Here is a 23,909-nt window from a genome sequence, read left to right as displayed (position 1 = left end):
CGGTCAACAATGCGGGTATGGGGGCGATTGTTTTATCCAGACGCCTGATATGCCTTTCCATAGTGTCCCACAAGTGCTCTATGGGATGGATTGATATCGGGAGTTCGGAGGCCAATCGATATGCCAGAAGTCAGAACTGTGTTCCTCAAACCATTCCAGCACAACAAGTGCCCAATAGCTCGGCGCATTGTCATCTTGGAAGACACCATCGCCATTCGGGAAAAGTGTAACATTGCAGGGTGTACACAGTCAGTAAGCAGTTGACAATAGCACAGACCAGTGATACGTTGTTCCACACGCACCAGGGCTCTAAGTTCCTGCCAATGAAACATGCCCCACACCCTACAATCGCCTCCACTGGCCTAAACTTTTGATACCATGCATGATGGATCAAGAGCCTCATGTTGTTGATGCCAAATCCGTACATGACCATCCACGATGGAGTAAATAACGTGACTCATCCGACCAGCACACCTTCTTTTAGTCTTCTAATGTCCAACTTGCATGCCCTTTGCACCTTTTACGCCGTTGAACCTTGGTTAGGAGAGGATACAGTAGGTGTCATCTGCTGGTATAGCCCATACCTGCGAGCGTGTGATGCATGGTTGTAAGATCTGAAAATCTTACAAAAATAAAATATTTTTTTTGACTTCTGAAGTTAGTTTTCCTTTTTGGATTCTTGCCGTTGGGAGAAATGTTAATAGCGTCAGTTTCAATAAACAAGAATTATCCAGTAAGGATTGTAAAACTTAAAAGGTAGGAAGAACGAAAAACAGAAAAATTAGCTTTGCATCCGTCAAAACAGAAAACTGACGGAAAATACTATAGCAAGCCCAGCAGGTGGTACGGCGCAACAAGTTTATGAGGGGTCACGCACCGGAAACGCATATGGCTAAACGCACACACAAGCCTCTAAAAATAGACGCGATGGTCTCCAGTGACACATTTGTGGTTTGTCTGTAGTGCTTTTGAGACAAGCTGTGATGACCCAAGAAGGAGTTGTTTTGATGCATTCGGCCTACATGAAAGAGCTCAACGGATGTTAACAGGTAGGAAATAAAAAAGGAGAGGGGTATTGTGAATCACGTGCCACAGGGCTGGCTGACCTGCTAACAAATGAAAGGATAAAAATGAATATAGGAAGGAGGAGATTGGTAGAACACTGTGGAGAGGCGTGACAGACTGGTAAGAAAAATTTGTGGATGGAGACGGACAAAAAAAGAGTGAGTTGGGCAGTAAGAAGAGAGTGGGTCAGTGTCAGTGAGTTGGGCAGTAAGATGAGAGTGAGAGAGTGTCAGTGAGTTGGGCAGTAAGAAGAGAGTGAGTCAGTGTCAGTGAGTGGGGCAGTAAGATGAGAGTGGGTCAGTGTCAGTGAGTGGGGCAGTAAGATGAGAGTTGGAGAAGAAAAGAAAGGAATGAGTTTTTTTAGATAGAGTAGCCGGTGGAGAAAAGTGGCTAAGTTTAATGTGTAGTCAGTATGAGGGGTAGATAAGCTTTAGGTGAACAGTTAAGTCGTTGATCTAATAAGTTAGTGAGAGAGGCAGTCGAGTAAGTGGAAAGATGAAGTTGAGGTGCAGAAGTCGGTCAGTCAGTCAGTCAAAAGTAGATTGAGTTTCGAAGTGAGAGATGAACACGTGCCATAGAAAAGAGGGAAAAGTTTTCAAGATCCTTAAAGTAGATGAGAAGGAGTCAACTCCATTATGAAGGAACGATATTGCCTGATATTCTGAGAGCAAGTACGCTGGAGCTGATGAAATCCGAAGCCGGACAAAAAGAGTACAGCCATTCTGATCAGATGAAATTAATGCGTCCATAAAGAAATAAAAAGGTACCCAGGAAGGAATCCAGTATCTTATATCGAACTCCCCCAGTGATTGTGAGATGCGACCCAGATAGAAAGAATCCCCTACTCGCTTAGAGAAGGATGTACCATGAAGTCTGCCAAGTTATGTCAGTAAGTGATTAGTTTGTTTAAGTACTCTCACCATCACATCGATTATAGACACTTGATAACCAATTTATCAGAACTTTTGATTGAACACATATGTATAAGTAGTACTTTATTGTAATGAATAAGTTAGTGAATGTTATGGACTGAAGGACATTACCCAGGGCAAGTCAATATACATATAGATAAATTTTGGAAGGGAATAGATATAAAATTTTTGATGTGATTGATACTTGTTAATATTTGGTTAAATAAGTGAATGACTAAGTATGAATTTTGGAAGGGGATAGACGGATGTCAGTAACCCCCGAATGTGCAAGTAGTTAATTGTAGAAATTTGATAGTAATAATAATTACCTAGATTAGAGAAGGTTGTAGGCTATAATCTGTTAGAAAACAGAGTAATGATTTATACTGATATTAAGAGTATCGGAGCTTATCAATTTGGAGTAGGAATTGTTTTGTAATGAAAGGAGAATGTTAATAGATTCTTTGAAAGTCAATTGAACTCAGGAGTAAGGAAGTAGAAACATTTTGTTAGTTTAAAGGTGGAGATAGTTGTTTATGATTTATGTAAAGGAAATAGCCCTCCTTGAGTTTGCTCAATAGGCAAAATACTTTGCTCATTTACATTCTGTTATAAGAAGATGAAATTAAATCTATTTGGTCATGAGCTTAATAAATTTCTTTTGTTTGATGTATCTATGTAAAAGTGTCCAATAAACTGTATTTTTATTATACAACATTTGTGTGTCTCTTTGTTATTCTGAGAAAAAGCCTATCCAAAGGGAATTAAACACCTCAAGGAGATTTTCCCCTAGAACTTGGAAATTTTCTGTAAAGTATAGTCAGATGCGCAAGTGGGGAGTTATTATAAAGGGGAGTTGTTAAAAGGGGAAATAATAAATATAACCAAATATATAAAATAACATTTTCATAAACACCCCCCCCCACATGGTCATGCGATATATTGTTCCGGGTTGGCCCATGTTGTATTGGGTAGTCAACTCTTTAACAGTGCTGCACCTGTTCGCCTGTACGAGTCGTCCAACCCAGTGCTCACCTCTAACATCAACCTTTCGCTGACCTTTGTAGTTTTACCGTCGGGTCGTTGTTTGACCATTTTGACGCTAGTCCGTACACTTTAACTATGGCGGCTCTCAACACCCCACCATTTCAACAGTTTTGGAAATCGAGGCACCAGCTCGTCAAGCTCCCACAATCTGTCGTTTATCAAAGTCCGATAAATCCGTCGTTTTACCCATCAGCTCGGAATTTTACTACCTACTGAACCACTGACACCTTATCTATGCTACGTAGGTCGACTTACTGCGCTCTCGTACCTTACACGGTCAACGGGTCGCATTCGGTTTTCATAGTGGTGGAGGGCGCCTCCGTACAGGTGGGAAGGAGCAGCAGCAATGCGCAGCACACGCTTCTTAATTAGACCGGGGTTCGAACCCGTCACCACCAAATACGGAGGATGCGGAAATGTCAAGGGAATGACCACCGCATATTCCCCAAGCAATGTGGCCTTAGTTGCTAATACTCCTAAAATCCAAATAATAATAACAACAATAACATAGTGGTGGTCATAATTCAGTGATCACTCAGTGTATAATATCTTTATTGCAGGCAGTGAATGGGTACATGGATGCCTGATGCAATAATACCCATAACAGCGACAATGCTAGGGGTTTAACATAAAATTAACCAAGAATAATTACATAAAACGGTTATTAAAACATAAAATGTATAATTACATACATTACATATAAAAATTACATAAAACGGTTATTAACATGGGAAATGAAAGAACTTTTTTTTCTGCTGCGAACTGCGCGATGAAAAACGATGGCAGTCACTCAGCTGAAAACGAAAGATGCGTCTTGTGTAGGATTTGTCCTCTATGAACTTTTTGTAGTCCACATCCATCTCCATGGACAGGAATCTGTCGCCTATCCTCAGCCTCAACGCCACAGACTGCAGAGAGGGGAGGGCTCTTAAGGGATTCGGGGGGATCCTCCAATTGCACATCTGCCAAAAACTTGGCGTATTGATGTAACCCGCTATCATTTTAATTGTGACCAATAAGCGAAGGGTGAAGACCCGTTCCGTAACTTTTTTGTAATGACGTATTTTGGTAATATCTGAAGTACTTGTGAGGAGTGACAGTTTATGCTCAAAGAGGACCCACCGAAGAAGCCAGTACTCATCAGATGCAATGGATTTTAGCGTGGTTTTCGTTGCCGACGCCCAGATTTCCGATCCGTAGGTGATGACTGAAACCGGTATCCGAATTGGAGCGTGAACTCAGGCTCTATGACATGAAGGAGGTGTTGTTTGGGAAGCCATCTGGATCTACAGACCTGCAACATGATGTTTGAAACTGAGTTTGGGGTCGAAGATAACGCCGAGATCCCTGTGTTTGGTTACTGGGGTGATAGGGGTGAGCGCTAGAATTGGAAAGGCCAATTGTGTATAAACGCGATTTAATTTAGATGTAATTGAATTTTGAGCTTGTGTAAGGCGTACGCTAGCTTTAGGTAGAGTAAAGGGGGGTGACTGATGACGAGGGGTGAAAGGTATAAGTATAGGGACGATAGAGAAGGTGACCCCAATATGCTCAGTGAGGCCGGCCCAGCCTTCACCAGGAAAAAAAACTGGAGTCAGGGTGGGGGAGGCAGAAAACTGTCTCCCCCCGCCAAGGAAGGGTACCCGGCTCAGATTGCCTAGAGGTGCCAGGGCATGATTGCCATCATAATGTTGTGTCATTGATCATGAGTTCAGTGGTGTTCCTATTCAGTTTGTTCATTTCAATGATTGCACATTTCCCGTTCTGGAAATGTAGTAAGATTTAAGTGTTGGAATTTCTTAGGTTCTTTTAGGGGCATATTCGTTCAGATAGTGAAGACATCCCAAGGAATGTCAGTGGGGACATTTTTTTCATTTTTATTAGCAACCGGCCCTATCCAGAAACTGGCAACTCCGCTTTATACATATCTGTATTATACACCTTCGTATGATTTACATATAAATATGATATACAGATTAATATGATATACAGGAATATAAATCAGAAATACAAATTGAGGCACAAGGAACTATAGGACAAGCACATGGCACAATGAGCAATATAAAATAAATAAGACTAAATTGGCGCAAGGAGCCACTGATCTTACGAAGTCAACATGAGATGATAGTCTATAAGCCTCCTACTCTTCTTTCCTCAAGTTCAAACAGCAGTAATCTTCTCTGGAACAATTTCTTGGAAAAAATTTGGAAAGGCTGAAAATCTTCCTCAGTCTTAATTAATTGAGCCTCATCGCCCTCAGTCAGGTGAGTAAGATTTGGACTAGCAAATAAAAATTCATTTCTGAGATCCAAGTACTCATGACAATAATAGAAAACATGACTGGAAGTGTAGTAAGATTCAGAGCCGTGCGGTGACATTGTGACATTTCCGAAACACCCAACTGATTCAGCTTTGCTAAAAATGAGCCATGACCGGTTAATAAAAACATATTTTGTAGATTAGGCACAAACCAAAATTTCTGAAGGAACATCAACAACAGAGGGAAAGAACCTACGACTTACTTCATCTTTATTTGAGTTAACCCGTCCCAAAGAGTTCCAAAGAGTCATTAAGATAGCTGGCAAGCCCCACCAGGAGAAGATGAGGGTGAAAGGGGGGGGGGGGAAACGGAGGACGTATCCCCCCTGCCGAGGAAGGGGGTTAAAGAGTTGAGCAGCCAAGTTAGGGCACCTGGCTCAGATCTCTTAAAGGCGCTAGGGCAATATTGTCGTTTTTATGCCTAGTCAGTGGTCGTGTATCCAGTGAGAGTTCCAATTCAAGTTGTCCTTTTCAGTGGAAAATTATTTTGGGAATGGAGTCCCCATTCAGTATTTCTTCAAGGTTGGTAATAGTCAGCGGACGTCGTTAGCCTTAACCAGTAGTGGTTCCAAGCTTTATCATCTTCTTATTCCAGGGTAATATTAATTCCACATTTAGATTTGGATGAATTTGGTTTTTGCCACGTTCACGTTGTAGGTAGTTGTTTTCATATATGGCCCGAAGGGTTCTTTATTGTGCAAACAAATCCTGGGCATAGCGTGAGAACGCCTTGTATTCGTCCTCTTCTGTATCTAGGATGTGCGATTCCTCTTCTCTAGGAGAGTAGTGTAGTCTGGTGATTAGCAGGCAGCGGAGGTCTTCATAACGTTCGCAATTATATATTAAGTGCTGCCAGGCCTTCCCACAGAAGCAGAGGGGGATCTCCACTAATCCAAAGGTTGATAATTTGGCGTTGAACGGGCCATGACCCATTAGCAAGAAGAATGTGTTGAGTAGAGATGAGAGCCAGAGGTGGGGCCTGGGGTACACCCTGTCAACGTATGGGAAGAATTATTTAGTAATTTCTCCCTTGGTAGTTTGCTCCCATCGACTTTGCCATGCTCGCTTCAGGCGTTGAGTTACTCTGTCTCTCTATCCTGTGATTGTTAGTTGGATCGGTGGTGTGCCCTATGAAAGTTGTTGGGAGCCCTTTAGCTAAATATGGAGCACGGCGGTTCTAATTTCCTCCAGGTCCAGCGGGTGGGCTCCCGCGAGAACCTGAAGTGCGTGAAGGACTGAGCACTAGTATGAGGTATGTTGAGGGTTTAACGGTTCCTGAGATTTCTCTCATCTCGCGAATGTTCTATCTGTCGGCGACAGTACCCTGTCAAAGCCAGAGATTTATAAGTGTGTGTGGGTCATGTGCAGTGGTATATGTTGTGCCCACTGTTTATCCGGCTTACCCACAACGGTAGAAGAACTGGGAGCAGTCCTTAAAAACATTAATGCCAAAAAGTGTCCAGGCCTTGACCTAATAGAATACATCTTCATCATCCGCTTTCACACACTGCGGCCGCACCATCTACTCCTTCTCTTCAATAAATGCTTGGAAGAAGGATGCTTCCCAAAAGAATGGAAGTTTGCCCTCATTCGCCTCATCAAGAAGCCTCACAAACCACCAACAGACCCCCGCAGCTTCCGGCCTATTGCCCTGCTGGCTAACCTTGGTAAGGTCCTTGAGCGACTCATGGCTCTCAGGGTTGTCTCCATGCTACAAATGCACGATTTGGTCTCACCATGCCAGTATGGCTTCACCCGTGGAAGGTCGTGTGAAGAAGCTCTGTTCGATTTGGTTTTACATATTGAAAGTTCTGAAGAAAAATTCGAATTGGCCATCTTCATAGACTTCGAGGGAGCCTTCGATACCGTCTGGTGGGATAGTGCCTTGGCACGCCTTCGAACTGCCGCTTGCCCCCAGCAATTATACAGCCTCTTCCAGAACTATTTTTCCGACCGAGCAGTTATTCTCAAGTCAAAATTCCAGCAAGTCACAAGATCAGTAAATCGAGGTTGTCCCCAAGGGTCAGTCCTGGGACCCCTCATTTGGAACATAGTCCTCCAAGACTGGCTCTCCCGCACCTTCAGGAATACAGAAATTGTGGCCTTTGCCGATGATCTCACAGTTGTGGTGTCAGGGCATTCACGGAAGGCCATTGAAGAAAATGCAAACCAGGTCCTCGACGATCTCTCAACTTGGGCCGCACTTAATAAGTTGCATATCAACCCAACAAAAACTAAAATGATGCTATTCAAGAATAGACTGGATCTCAGACGCCCACCGCAGGTAAAGATATGTAATGCTCAACTGCCAATCGTCACCGAAACCAAAGTACTTGGAGTGATTATTGACCACAAACTCAGCTTTCTTCCACATCTTGTTAATTTAAGAAACAAAGTTAAGAGATTCTCAGGAACCATCATACGCATCTCTAAGAATGATTGGGGACTCTCCAAAAGGTCTCTGCGGTTGTATTACAACGCAGTATTTTTACCAATTGTGACCTATGCAGCTGGAGCCTGGTTCCATCGGGTAACTCTTGTAAAGATGCGAGACAAGCTTGGAACCATCCAGAGGTCAATGTTAATGGCAATCTGCCGAGTGTGTAGAACGGTCTCCACTCCTGCCATTCAGGTCATTGCGGGAGCACTTCCGCTCGATCTACATGTCACTTTCCGAGGGTTGTGCTTCCGAATTACGAAAAATATCCCAACAAGGATCCTTGACATTGAGGTTAATCTGGATGCTGACCCCAAGGCTGAGATGACACGTTGCTACAGCGAGCTCTTCAACATTTGGCAAACTCGATGGCATAATTCAACAAAGGGCATTGTCACAAAAAGATTCCTACCTGATGTAACCTACACTGCTTCTAAATCTGTACAGTCTTGGTTCACCCCTTCACTAGAAACATCATACCTAATTACCGGACACGGATCCATGAATGAAAAATTACACCATCTGGGTCTCCACCCAACAGATCTCTGCCATTGTGGAGCCAAAGAGAACTGGTGGCATGTACTATTCGAGTGCATTGCGTATGCTGATCTGAGACACAACCTTGTCAGCTGTACACAGATCTCTGGCGAGCATCTAGAGCTCTTCCTACAGAACCCTAACAACCTCCCTGCACTGCAAACCTACTCAGCTGAAGTCTTTAGGCGCAGAAGAAGGATTAACAGACCACCAGTGGCAAACATCGATGACCCAGCAGTGGACTGAAACCGACCATGTCATGTATTTCCCCCCTTCCCCCATCCTGCTGCATGGGCTGTGGAGCTTGTTTCTGCGGCCTGTGTTCAGGAAGGAAAACATCTCTCTCTCTCTCCCCCCCCCCTATTTTTTTTTTTTTTTTTTTTTTTATAGATATATATGTTTTTTTTTTTTTTTTTTTTAAATTTATTTTATTTCTTTAATTATTATTATTATTATTTTATTTATTTTATTTCTTTTATCATTATTATTTTTTATTTATTTATTTATTTTATTTTATTTATTTTTTTTTTTATTTATTTATTTATTTTATTTTTTTTTATTTTTTTTTATTTTTTTTTTTTTTTTATTTATTTTTTTTTTTTTTTATTTTTTTTATTATTTTTTATTTTTTTTTTTTATTTTTTTTTTTCTTCTCTTCGCGTTCTAAATCAGTCACATGGTTGGTTTTTTTTTTTTTTTTTTTGCGTTTTACTGTGATATTATTATTTTATTATTATTATTATTATTTTATTTATTTATTTTTTTTTTTTCTTTTGCACCACGGGAAAATCTAAATAAATATATGTTTTTTTTTTTTTTTTTTTTCTCTCCTCTGGAGTAGGCCCCTAGAGGAATCTGGCCCACCTTTTGGCAACATCAGGTGGATCAGAGTCTCATATTGAGACAGTACGTGGTTAGCTGAGACTGGCCCACCTTCCCGTGGTGTGGACGAGTACCCAGAATCATCTGTCCAGGTGACTGATGCTTCTGGGTAGCCAAGTGGCCAGAACAGAACAACAGAACACACACATAATACACACAAACCGACGTCACACACATATCTGGCCCATTTGTAGTGATACTGTTCTTCACAGAGATACGAGGCGGAGTTGAACTAACGTTCTAGGAGCCGCCCATTACAAAAACACATGTCCACATGTCCACATGTTACCCACAACGGTACACAACATCACACACCTCAAGATCCATATACTTTTAAATCTCTGGCCTTTACAGTGAACTGTATCACACCACAATGTAAACTACGCGGAGATGGGGGAAACCCCTGGTGCCGTTTGACCCTAAACACACTTTACACTTTACTTTACCTTCACTATACTCAATCAGCCAAATAACCCCACCACCTTTTCCAGCACAATGTGGGAAGCCACAATCGACACTCGCCTCAAGGTCTCTGGCTGGTCATCTCTCGGGATGGATGGTCAGGGAAAGCTGGACCACATCGGACCACAGGGTCATAACCTTCACGCTTCAACGCACCATAGACAGACAACAACCAACCCGACAAATCCAACATAGATACGCCATACAAAGGCAAACTGGTCTCTCTCTCTTCCAGACTACCTTAAGAGAAGCAGCACAAACCCTCCAAATAGAGGGGCTGAGCCCGGACCAGTACCAAACCGCCGTGGTGGATCTCATCACTGCCGCTGCAAACTGCTCAATTAAAAGGAAAAACCCAACTCCAGGGGCCGTCCCCTGGTGGTAACCGGAACTACTACAGCTCAGACGCGAGGTGAACACAAGGAGAAGACAATTCCAAAGAGCACGACTTTCCTGGCCAGCAGCAGAAATAGACCAACTCCGCGACCACTATCGCACCGCAAGAAATGAGTAGACGGCTCTAATCCGACTCAGGAAACAGCGCTCATGGGAGCAACTAGTTTCTACAACCGGAAACGAGCACCCCTGGGGGGTTGTCTACAGAATAACGACAAACAAACTCCCCAGGGGAGAAGTCATCCCCGCAACAAAGACGCCGCTAGACACTTATACCAAGACCTGGCAGGATAATATCAACAACATCCTGGACAGCATGTTTCCTGGACATGTTACTCCCACTACACCAGAACAGCAAAAATTATGTCAAGACAATGATACCTATACTACCACCAATAAGGAAGAACCACTGACCATCACCGAACTTCATACTGCTGCAGCAAAACTGCGCAACAAGAAATCACCGGGTATCGACTTACTGGAGCCTGAAATCGTCAAGAAGACCATCGAGACAATTCCAGAGGTAATACTCACCCTCTTTAATCACTGCCTTAATGAAGGATGCTTTCCACAAGCTTGGAGGACTGCCAAATTATTATTATTATTATCCGTTTATTTCCATAAGGAAACCACCCCGGGACGGCAAAGTGCCAGGAGGGTGCTAAGTACATATCAGGGTACGAGATACTACGTGCAGTGGGTTACATATACTGAACACGTAGTCTCGTCCCGAAATATTATATACACATTTTATGTTTAATATATACAGTATTTACACATTGATGATTCTGTACATACATTATACAACTGATATATTTACAATTCACTAATAATTCCATCTATAAATTACATATTTACATAACTGTTACAGAAGATATATTTTTACAGTCAACAAATTATTATTGTTCTGAAAGCAGAAAGTTTCTCTTTTACTCTAAATTCTTTGGTACTTTGCAGCCGATTCATATTTTGGTAAGTCTATACGAATCCTGAAAGATCTCTTTCCGGTATGTTGCATCCTCACACAGTTTTTCGGCATCTATGTGTAGTGAGTTAAATATTTTCGCTGCATTTGATGGGAAGAATCTTTGCAGGCTACTAAGATTGTTCAGGACTGGACGCAGTGGATTATTTACTTCCCCGCAACGTCTAGCAGTGGCACGCGGTTTGACTAGAATATTATCCAGGACTGGAGCATCCACTCTGCCTGTGAGCATTTGTGCGAGAGTGTGTATGTTCCTGTTAATTGTCCGCTGCATCCAGGGTGTGATGTTAAGGTTTGAGTAGAGAATGGCCCTTGAGATAGTAAAAGGTTGGCCAGCAATTCTGTTAAGCCATCGCAAGAACCAGTACTCGATCCCAAGGACGGACTTATAATGCGAATCTGGAGCTGAAGACCAGATTTGCGAGGCATACATTGCAATTGGCAGGACACACATTAAAATGTACTTGGTCGCTAGCTGAGGATCCCTAATTCCTACAAGTTCCTGTCTAGTAGCCCATAAAGCGGCGAATATTTTTGTCTTCATATGGGCGAAGTGTTGAGCAAAGGTGAGTCTGTCATCCCACTTAAGACCCAGGTCCAGGTGAGAGTGCACTTTTACCACATTAGACCCGTTCACAGAGATCGAAATGTCATTTTTATTCTGCTTGCAAGTTATGGTCATTTGGGCAGACTTCTGCGCATTAATACGGAGCCCGATGCAATCCAGGTAGCTCTCAAATTCTCTGATTGTGCTATTTGCCATCTGACAAATACCTTCTGCTGATTCATGGTCTTTGGAAGTGATGAAGAATTTTGCATCGTCAGCATATGTTATAAAATTGTAGTACCGTGCAAGAAACGGCTCCAGGGCGGCCGCGAAGAGAGTAGCCGAAAGAACTCCCCCTTGTGGCACTCCTCGCGAGATGGTAAAGCAAGATTGTAGCTTTTGGTGCTTAACAATAAGTTTTCTATGTTCTAGCAGGCTGGTTATTATAGTTAACAAATTTCCTCTTACATTAAAATAATTCTTTGAAATCGCAATGAGCGCTGGAATTGAGACGTTGTCGTAGGCTGCGGAGATATCCAAAAAAATAATATCAATTTGCTTTTTCTCATTTAGTGCTTTCTGCACGCGAAAAAGGGTTTCCAGTAAGTTTGTTATTGTTGATCTACCCGAAATAACTGAGTGCAAATGTGGTGGTCTATGGCTGAAGCAGTGTTGATTGATGGTGGGAAGCAGTGCTTTTTCGAATACCTTCTGTAGGGTGCAGCTGACAGAAATTGGTCTGTAATCCTTAGCCAATTTTGGGTGTTTAATCTTTGGTATTGGGGTTACAATGTAATTTTTCCAGGCTTGCGGGAAAGCTCCTGACCTGATGATTTCCTGATAGATGTGCAGTAATAGATCTATTATAAATGGGCTACTTATCTTAAGGATGAACATTGGAAATCTGTCTGGTCCAACAGTGGCCTTATTGGGCAGATCGTTGATTGCTTTCATTACGCTCTCTTTGGTGATTTGTATTTCACTCAAAGGAGGTCTTGTTGGTTCCTCTATTGCCGAATGGTTTCGCTTGTTTAAATCTTTCAGGAATTCAAAAATTTTGTTACCATTATCAGTGTTCTCAATTTGATTCAGTCCATGCAGGTTACTAAAAGTGTTATTAGCCCATTCCTTGAAAATGAATTCGGTCATATTCTCTGTGCTATTTCTATTGCTAATAATTCTTTTTGCTCGTTTTAGTTTGTTACGAACAACACTGCAGTGTGCCTGTCTTTTTGCTTTGATGAAATGTGCTCTTTCTTTCTTATAACGAATGTGATCGGCAGGATGACCCGTTCTTTGCCATTTTCTATACAGTTTTTGCTTCCTGAGGAAACTTGCTTTCAGTTGTGGGTTAAACCATTCTTTTGTTCTCTCAGATATTTTGATTTCTTTTGCTGCTCCTTCCAATGCTGTTTGGTATAGCTTTTTAGTGATCATTTCTAAAGCTTCGTCTACTGGCTTTTCTTGCAGGTCATTCCAGTTGTAACTAGTCAGGTGACTGAGAAAAGACCTCTGATTTAATATACTTCACGGAGAAAAGATACTTACTTTGCTTTTCCCAGTTCGTGTGGTTACCCTGCATGTATTTGTGTATCTTCAGTGCTGCTTCTATTTCAATGGGATTGTGGTCCGACTTAAATTTTATGCAGTTTTGCGCTAGCCTTATGTCTAAGGAACTATGATACAACAGGTCAAGTTGCTGCATTCCCCTTGTCACTGGTGTCGGGAGCTGCGTTAAGTGCAATGCACCCAATGTCGCATCCAGCTCTTTCTTGGCCTCCCTGTGTTTCGGAAAAGGCAAATTAAAATCTCCCGCTATTATTGTGTCGACTGATGGCTTTAGATTTGCAGCAAGCCAAGCATAGAGTTCGTTTCTTGTCTCCTTTGAGTGCTCAGGTGGGAGGTATATGATGCATAACTGTATTTTCACGTGCTCTTTTGAAAAGGTAACGCAAATCCCTTCAAAATTATTTGAATTGGTTTTTCGTTCTCTTATAGGCTGGTATTTATTTTGATAGCAAATTATAACTCCCCCTCCTCGCCTATCTGTTCTTCCGGTTCCCACACATTTGCAGTTTGCTGCCGCAGTTAGCCGATCTAACTGTTTTCCATTTCCCAACCAGGTTTCGATTAGGCAAATGAAATCCAGGTCCTCGTACATCATCATCGTTTGTAGGGTGTGGAGCTTATTTGAGATGCTCCTCACGTTTTGTACAAACAGGTGGATGTGATGTTCTGCATTCCCAGCTGGGGGTAGTTTTCTTGATTGCTATTGAGCCCGATTCCTTGCATCATTTTTAACCAGTGGTCTGGCCCATCTGTCTCTGTAGGGCTTGACTAAGGTACCTACTGGCCAGGCGCTTACGTCTTGTAGGCGAGTTGCTTTATCTGGTGGACAAGAGATTATAAAGGAGGAGTAAGCTGGGTGTCGTGTTTTCACCTGCTTTACTTCCACAGTTATCCCATGTTCGCCCTCACACATGGCTTTAATGTTTCTGGGCTGTGTTGTGGGTCCCAGCCTTGATACAAAAATTTGCTCTCTGGTTGCAACGGAAGTAATGTTGTACATTTCAGAAAACCGTTTGTTTGTTTCAGGTGTGTTACAGGAAGACACGTTAATACTTTCTCTGTGAACTGGATTACGTCGTCGGCTGTCCTCGGCGAGAGTAGGCATGAAATTTTGGGATGGGCGGGTTTTTCTACCCTCAAAAGTGTTATGCTTTTTAGGTAGCATAGTGATGTGCGCATAAGTGAGTGGGTTTGCAGGAACATGATTTGAGGGGGAAGATGTAACTCTGGAGTTCGTACTCTTGGAATACATGCATGCTCCAATCATTTCAGTTGATTCCTGTTGTCCTAATATTTCTGAGGCTTCTTTATTTTGGTTTCGACTTTTCCTAGTGGAATGTGTGGAGCCATTTCCTTGTGCTGCCCCTAAAGTTTCACTGGGTTTGGTGCTATTGCTTGCGAGGTCCTGCTGCAAACAGACAGTTCGCGGCTGGGCTTGAGATTCACATATTATTTGGCTGTCTTGTAGTTTTGCAATTCTTTCTGATATGTTTTCCTCCGAATTCAATTCTTTTCTTGTCTTCTGTTTGTGATTTTCAATGCTTTCTGTCCTCCTGTACAATCCATGCATATCACTTCTACTTTTCTTTGGGTAGCTCTGCCTCGCATAGCAAGTTTCGTCGGTTACGGGAGCCGTTGAGCCACCTTGTGCAACGAGGACGGATTCAAAGCATCCTAGCTTTTCCTCCAGTCGTTTAAGGGTGTGCAATATTTTACTGTTTTGTTCTTTGAGAAGAAAATTCTCTTCCTGCAGTTCCTGTAGCATTTTATGTACAGGGATGAAATTGCTCGCGAGGTTTTCAGCGTATTCCACAGCCTGCATCGAAAAGGGGCTGATGCAGTCTGCAAGGATATCCTTTAATTCCGTACGCGAGACATATTCTTTACGGTTCTCTTCCTGCCTTTCATCCGGGCTATGATTGCTCCTCTTTCTAGCGAAACCCCCTTCAGAGTGCTCGCAGTCTTCCGGGCAAATATCGCATCCCAAGGTTTCAAAAATTGATCCTTCAGGATGGCCAAAGATGCCATTTCCAAGGTCAGTCTGCGAGAGGATTTCTCTTGTTGCTTGTTCAAGGTCATTAATCTGTTCTGTGCAAGAATCTTCACAAATGACTTCATTGGGTAATTCTTCATTATTTTTCCCTGTTTGTTGCCTACAGGCGTTACATTCAAACTTGCGTTTTCTAGTTTTGTTTAATTTCTTAATATCTACAGAAGTACAATCAGGCTTATTGCAATAGTTTTTGTGACAAGTAACGCATTTAATTATGAAGTCATCATTGGTCAGACATATACAGCAAGTAAGCGGCACGGCTGATGCGCTGAAATCTGTCATTCTGAAATGCAAATGGGGGCTGGAATTTCAGTAATTTCGAGGAAGTTAGTCTTTAGTACAACAAGATAGGGCACTTCTATCGTTCGATGACTAGCCTACGAAATATGCAGGTGGAAATGGGGGAGGTTTTAATCCCTAACTTTGTCACCGCTTGACCTTGTTCAGAGCTTAAGTGCCGTATTGCCTTAAGCAGAATATTGCTATGTTCCGCTGCACTGAATCGCTATAAACCAACCGTTCCTTTCAACTATTACGCGAAGTATGAATGCTTAAAATCAAGATTAGACATATTACCTGTTCAGGATTCCATTAGTAGACACTATATCCAGATTCCACTTCTCATAAGCTCTCTGTCAATATGCAGTTCATTTATGATCCTTTCAGGTTAACTTAGGTATTTGAGTATTTTTAGGAGCACATAATTCAGTAACTCACTGACCTTCGCCACCTAACGGATTTATTGCGCTTAATCCTGAAAAGTCCAAACAAGCAACAGGACCTTCCGGAGTCATACCGACCAATAGCCCTTCTCTCTGTACTAAGTAAACTCTTTGAACACCTCCTCAAAGATAGAATCGAAATTTGCTACATGGCTGCAGGCCTACAATCACAGAATCAATTTGGCTTTAGGAGGGGCTGCTCCACTCTGGATGCCCTGGAAAACATTACCAGAGCTGCTGAAACAACAAACCATAAATATCTACTTGTAATCGCAATAGATTTTGCCGAGGCATTTGACACCCTGTGGTGGCCAAGCATCCTCGGCAGGCTCCGGAAGGCCGACATCCCGGCCAACCTATACCAATGCGTCAAAACATATTTTGACAACAGAATGGTTGTTGTAGAAACTCCATATCATTCTATTTCCAGACAGATCTTCAGAGGCTGCCCACAGGGCTCAATCTTGGGTCCGGTCTTCTGGAACATGGTTCTCGATGGTTTTCTAAATCTAGACCTAGGTCGTGTGGCAACTCAGGCATACGCCGACGACCTGACCCTGGTACTGCGAGAGGACAGCAGAGCCAGGCTAGAAACTTCTGCTACTCGTGCCATTGACACCCTACAGAAGTGAACCGACGAAAACAATCTCCGCATATCCTCAACCAAGACCAGCTCAGTACTGTTAAAAGGTAACCTGGAAATCAGGAGACCACCACAAATCTGCAGCCAAGGAACTACAATTAAGCTGACAAAGGAACTAAAACACCTCGGGGTTGTCCTAGATAATAACCTCTCATTCACCCCTCATCTGACCTACATACAGAAAAAGATCAGAAGATACTCTGCTCTGTTCATGAGGGTCTCCCGCAAGAATTGGGGCCTGCGGAGGCGAGCCCTCAAGCTATTCTATAAAGCCGTATTCCTGCCTGCCATAACGTAATCCGCTGGCGTGTGGTACCGGAAGGCTACCACGGCCGTCAACAGAAGAAAACTGGACACCACGCAACGGTATATATTACTTATAATAACAAGAGCCTGCAATACTGTAAGCACACACGCCCTCCAGGCCCTGACAGGGACTCTTCCCCTAGACCTTGAAATAGTCTTCCGCGGCCTAATATATCAACTCTCCAAGGGACGTGAGGCTAACCATCTGAACTTCACTTTGGACCCTGAAACTGACCACAAATTGGAACGCAAACGTCTCCTTGCACATCTCAACCAGAGCTGGCAAACCCGCTGGCAGACATCAACCAAAGGTGAAATAACTAAAAAATTTATTCCTGATTTACAACTGGTGTACCCAAACTATCCACCTTGGCTTTCTCCTGGACTTCTTGCCACCTACCTGTTGACCGGCCATGGCGAAATAAGAGGAAAACTCCATGGATTCGGATTGAGTGACACCCCCCTATGCCACTGCGGTCTACGCGAGACATGGGGGCACTTGATGTACGACTGCCCACTGTACGAGGATCTCCGCTGCCGATTTATAACCACCACCCAAATAATGCTACGAGACCAGGAATATCTGATACTAACTGAAAAAGATACTTATAGTGCCTTCACTCAATATGCGCAAGACCTCTTCACAAGAAGGCGAACTCTCCCGAATCCACCACCACAACAGCAACAACCATGAAATGAATAACCTATGAGAGCAAACAGTACAAACTAACAACTAACTGCCTCAGGAAAGAAAGGAAAAGGAAGAAAGAAGGAGGAAGAAGGGAAAAGGAGGGAAAAACGAACTGGACATAACCCACGAAAACTGCACACCGGATATGTGGACCTCCTCCAGCCGGGACACAGCCTCATGAGTGACTTTCTATTCAGCTGAATTCCAACCAGCCCAATGAGACCGCAGAGCTTTCTGCATATGCCAGCCATAGTGGCAATCGGTGCCGGCGCTCTTGCTGGACCCATCTTTCTTTCCCCCCCTGCCTCCTCCCCCACGAGTAGGGGAGGAAGCAGGAGGGGTAACCTCCTGTCTCCTCCCCTACTCGCCAACCCAGATTTCCTCCTGGTGGGGCATGGGCATGCCCCACTGACTTATAATGGGGTCGCCTCCTCTATTGACCCCATTTCTTCTGTCTTTCTCCCCCCAGTCTTCAGTCTCCTCTCCCTCTCTACCTACTCGCCAGCGTATATCCCACAGGCCAAAATTTAATAGCTCCAAATTAATTTCGCTCACATTTCGGTCTTTCAATCTAGCGATCAACCCACGCAAACGTGTTTTTTTTTTTTTTTTTTTTTAAGGTCCTTGCCACTGAAATCTCAGGAAACTAGGTGACAGGGCCTGCCAGAGTAAATAAATCTGGTCTGCCTCCACGGGGCGAAGTGTGGGCAACGTCGGGCCTCAGCTGGGGTCCGGCGGCTAAATGGCCAGAAGAACAACGGTACACAACATCACACACCTCAAGATCCATATACTTTTAAATCTCTGGCCTTTACAGTGAACTGTATCACACCACAATGTAAACTACGCGGAGATGGGGGAAACCCCTGGTGCCGTTTGACCCTAAACACACTTTACACACTTTACACTTTATTGGCCGCCAGGCCACTAATGGGACCCGACGTTGCCCACGCTTCGCCACGTGGAGACTAGCCGGGTGTTACCAGTGAGACAATTGTTCTCTGGGCGCCTCCGTAGCCAGGTGGGCAGGAGCAGCAATGCACAGCACACACTTCTTGATTAGACCGGAATTCGAGCCCGTGACCACCAAATACGGAGGATGCGTAAAGGTCAGAGAATGACCACCGCATATCCACGGAGCAATATGGCCTTAGTTGCTAATGCTCCTAAAAACCAAATAACAACAACAACAACAACAACAATTGTACTCTGGCAGGTCCTGCGACTTACTTTCCTGGGATTTTAGTGGCTAGGACCTAAAATAAAATTTGAACGAGCGCGGTTGATTTTAGTTCAGTTACATTAAAGCGCTAATATGGGATTTGACGCTGAAGTCCTGTTTCAGAAGTACCTAAAAGGTAGGGCAAAATTTTTTGGTGTATTTAAAATTTGGACCTGTCGGGCAATACGCTGTGCAAGAGAAAGTGCTGGGAGGGGACAGTGAAGGCGGGATGGGGAGTGAAATAGGAAGAAGAGTGTCGATAGGGTAGGTAACCTCTATTATTCAGTGATGCATGCCCATGCCCCCACCAGCGAAAGAAATGGTGTGGCGGGAGAGAGAGGAGACAGCGAGTCGTCACCTCCTCCCTGCCGAATGTGGGAGAAAAAGGGTTGCACCGCACAAGAGAGTGCAGAGCCTTAAGCCAATATTGCTCCGTGAAAACGGCAACTTGGAGTTCCTATGCAGTATGAGATTTTCGTCGGTGTTCTCTGTCATATGACACTTGTCAGGTCCGTTATCGATGGCTGTGGTTCTCTTCATCATGGGAAGATCCGCATCTGTCTCCATTGAGTAATTCATGCGTTCGCTAGGAATTAAATATTTAGTATTGAGCAGGTTCTGAGGGAGTTTTTCCCTGAGTTTCTCCACGCGTGTTCTGTGTCTCAAATTTTTTATCTGTTTCTTTTATTAATGGCTATCAGTGTTTTATGCCTAGCAAATAGTTTTTATGCATATTCCTTTAGCGCCCTATATTCCTCTGGTGAGTCCAGTAGACTGAGCACTAGTGGCATAGTATTTAGGGTTAGGCGCCACCTGTGATTTCACACATCTGCGCAGTATGTACTCTGTGATGGAATGCAGAACTACCGGATAAGCCAGAAAAAAGTGTAGTGTCTGGTTTATGTTATATTCTTTGTTGTGTGTCTCTACTTGGCCACAGGGCCCCTAGTAGAACCCTACGTTGCTTGCCACCACCACCACTGGGAGGTGAGCCAGGCTGCCTTCATATTCTGGTTGATCTTCCCCAGGGTCGCCTGAGCTTTCTGGATGGAGACCAAAAAAAAAAAAAAAAAGGGAACAGAGTGGGGAAGATAGTAAAAGTGGTGGAGTCAAAGTAGGCAAAAGGGGAAGGATGAAGAAAGAAGGCATTCTCCAGCGGAAAGAAGAGGTGGGAAGGGAGAAGTAGGAATCACCCCTAGTCTGGGAGCTCACCGAAGGCCAGGGAAAGGAAGACACCTTGCAGAACAAGGACGGTCTGCAAATTTGGGAAGGTGCAAAGGGAAGTGTCTGAGTTTGATTTATACCAGTTCAGTACCGTCATTCCAACGTGGAAGATGTCCAGTTGGATGTTCATTTAGTTGTGATAGTGGGAAGTGATGAGAGAAGAGCAGGTACGAGGAGAGATCATTGCGGTTTCCAACATAGATATCCACACATCTGGTGTGGGATCAGACATGAAGAGATGATACCAACGCCTTTTGAAGACTGCTGGGCATACCTGCTAATAGCTAAAAACGCTTCTTTTGATTTTAACAGGTTGCTTTCCGGGCTGAGTGTGAGTAAATTTATATCCAGTAACAGTTGATTACGTAGGTCCAGGCAGATGTTACACGAGTGCATGATGTGGTGCCAGTCCTCCAGTTCTCCCCAAACACAATGTACATCGTTTACAAGCCCAAAGTCCTAAAGTCGCTTTTTGAATGAGCCATATCCAGTCAGAAGAAAGGTAGTGTGTAAATCAGGGAAGATCCATCCAAGTCTTTGTTGGTTGAAGTAGGAGACACTAGTTAGAAATGGCTTGGTAGTACTGCTTTTGGTGGAATCATCCCAACGGATTTGCCAGAGGGAAACAAGTTCCTGTCAAGTACGCCGGAGTTCTTGTTTCGGATCTGCATCGACAATAGTTTTTATTCCCAGGAATTCAGTTTCTTTGTTCTTTCTGATGTCATGTGAAAGCACTGCGAAGGTCGCTTGGGGGTCAAGGGCGATACAACATGTTAATACTTGTAGTGCTGCTGTTGAGTTCGTTCTACAAGCCCGAGTCATTTTTTTAATAACATCAACCGTTGTATCTGCAGAATAACGTTCCTAGTGCTGATGATGGACAAACGATGGAACCATACGGCAGCGCCGTATGTTACGAACGGAACGGTACAAAAACAGCTGAATAAAGAAGGTGGAGTGCAGGTCCCTTAAGACCCCAGTCTTTGCGGGTGAAGCGAGCAAGCATATTAATATAATTTTTGGCATTCTCTTTCATGAACTTTAGATATGGCATGAAAATTCTGCGATCATCTAGGGTGACACCTAAATATTTGAATGAACGTTGATTCTTGAGTGCATGTCCTTTATAACGAATGGTTGGTGGTCTGTTGATGTCAAGACGGCCTTTGAGAAGCAGGGTTCTCCTTTTATCTGTAGAGATTTCCAGCTTATTCTCTTCAGCCAAAACCGACAGAGCATTCAAGACTGTGTTGACTCTAGTATCAATAGCTGCACGAGTAGGGCCCTCAACAACGATAACCAGATCATCTGCATATGAGAGCTGTGTGGTGTGGGGGAAATCCTGCAGGAGCCATTCATCCAGAATCATATTCCAAACAGCTGGCCCCAGAACAGAGCCCTGTGGGCAGCCTCTAGTGAGTTGGCGGATGATACTATGAAATTTTGTTTTCATGGTAAACATTTCTGTGTACTTCAGTGTCATGATCAGATTGTCTTGGTAGATTATTCCGTCTAGGATCTTGTTCATTGTCTCTTCCCAGGAAAGCGTCAGCGAGGAGCCCTCAGAACGGTTAGAATTTATTATATCTGTGGACCCAACTATGTTCCTTATGAGCTTGTGCACTAAACCCCAAGGGTTTTAATTGCCTTCCGTCTCCACCAGGGCACGCCAGGAACTTTGTTTGGAATGATAAATTTTTTTCGTGTATTCTCTCCGGATTGCATTGTATCTTTCCTTGTACTGTGCTACTATTTGCGGTGGGTGTGTTCTTCTTTTTCTTTGTAACTCTTTCCTTGCACGATCAAGAGAGGAGCGGAGATCTGTTAATTCTTCTGACCACCAGGGAACTGATTTTGGATGTTTTGGTTGTTTGGTTTGGTTTTTTTTTTTTTAGGAGCATTAGCAACTAAGGCCATATTGCTCCGGGATATGCGGTCGTCATTCCCTGACCTTTCCGCATCCTCCGTATTTGGTGGTGACGGGCTCGAACCCCGGTCTAATCAAGAAGCGTGTGGTACGCACTGCTGCTCCTTCCTACCTGGCTACGGAGGCGCCCCATTTTTTTTGGATGTCGGGTACATTTTGTCATAGAGGCACGTGATGCTTTATGGAGTAAGTCTTGCAGGAAATTAGTTTTCTGGTAGCTATTCATGGTTCGAAAGCGCTCAGCTGAATGGTGGTGAAGAGCATCTCGGATAATGTTCTCAAAGATATCCCATTTGGCAGTTCTAGTGGAGAATCTGATGGTATCGTGAACATACATCAAACGAGTAGAGATGCTGTTGTCAATGCTATATGTTATTAGGTGATGATCAGTGATGGTGGCAGTGTCGTGTTCTTGCCAGTGCCTTAGTCTGTTGACAAGAGAGGGAGTTAATAGTGTGATATCCAGATTAGACTCCCCATTTCCTCTCGTGGACTTGGCTATTACAAGTCCACGAGAGGCGATGAATTCCTCTAGTAGGTCTCCTCTGGCATCAGTGGTGGCATTATGTCATTCGGTTGATCGAGCATTTGAGTCAACAGCTATGATAACATCTGCATCTCCAAGGAGGTCAAGAGCTTGTTCAAGATGAGCAATGTGTGGCTGTATCTCAGTGCCAAATTAGAAATACGCCGTGAGAAATGTGATGCAGCCAAAGTTGCCTCAACACATAAGGAATCAATTCTAGTAATGATTAGATCTGGATTGCGGACAATGATGGTTGCTGACAGTGCTGTTGTGTAGTTTGAATTTTTCTGTACATTAGGGGATAACCAGAGACCCTGCCATATATGCAGTAGAAGGAGAAGATCAAAATTTAATTCCTCAATGAGAAGATGGAGCTGAGATGCCACTGAAGTTGATTTTTGTGCGTTTATTTGGCCTTTGCGAAGTTTGGATGATGGTAAGTACGCTGGCCTACTTTCCATAATTGGTGTTATTGCGTATTATTTCAGCTGCTCTCTTGTAAATAAGGCATGAGCCATTTTTCACAGAGTGTCCACTAGGTTTGTTGATAGCTTTACAATTGGCGCATTTCTGTGGCGAAGTTTTATTGGGTCATTCTTTGTAAAGGTGGCCGGCTTCTGCACAGTGGCCGCATACTGGTTTTTGCTTCAGACACTTGGCTGATAGGTGTCCTTATCCTAAACAGTTATAACATTTCAGGACTGGTACAAAATCCAGACTGATCACTAGTATACGTGTTGATTACATGGAGACCAGAGTTATCTTCTCGCTTACTTCTCCCGTGTACTGAAAAATAAAGTCACTGGTTTATATTCTCCAACCTCACCTGGCAGGAATTTGAATACAATTTGGCAGTTTATATAGCATACCCGAAATGATTTCTCAAAATGTCGACTCTCTCGAGAAAAAAGAAAGGGTCTCGTAAAGCAATCTACGCAGTGGCAGAAATATATGCTCGAAATTGTGGAAGTTAGTTTGTAATCACCTTGTATACGTTACTGTTTAGTGTACAGCGAGCAAATATGCGTTTAATTAAGCCAGCTGGAACGGAATAGCGCGCATGCATGAAGGAATATGAAGTGGCAGACATTAATTTGAACAAATACTAAACATATGCACCGCACTCTCCAACCTATAATACAGCAATTCTATCACTGTAACAGATAATCATACACCGTCATGCTGAAAGGTCACCTTGTACTCAGTTATGACTGTAACTGAAAAAAGAGGGATTTATAAATTCCATTCCCACTTTTGTCTGCCGACTTTTTCATTGTTTTAAAAATGATCTTTAGGAAAATATTTTCATGTTCTTATGTGCATTATATTATGCAGCAAAACCACACAGGGTAAGGAGTTTACGATAGTATTATTAACCGTATTTAGGAGTTATGGGGTTTCGAACCACGGTTTTCAAGTGCGTGTAATACTGAACTCC

The sequence above is a fragment of the Mastigoproctus giganteus genome, chromosome 8, assembly GCF_048544385.1.
Source record: "Mastigoproctus giganteus isolate SK-2022 chromosome 8, ASM4854438v1, whole genome shotgun sequence".
NCBI lineage: Eukaryota > Metazoa > Arthropoda > Arachnida > Uropygi > Thelyphonidae > Mastigoproctus > Mastigoproctus giganteus.
This window is presented reverse-complemented; position numbering follows the sequence as displayed.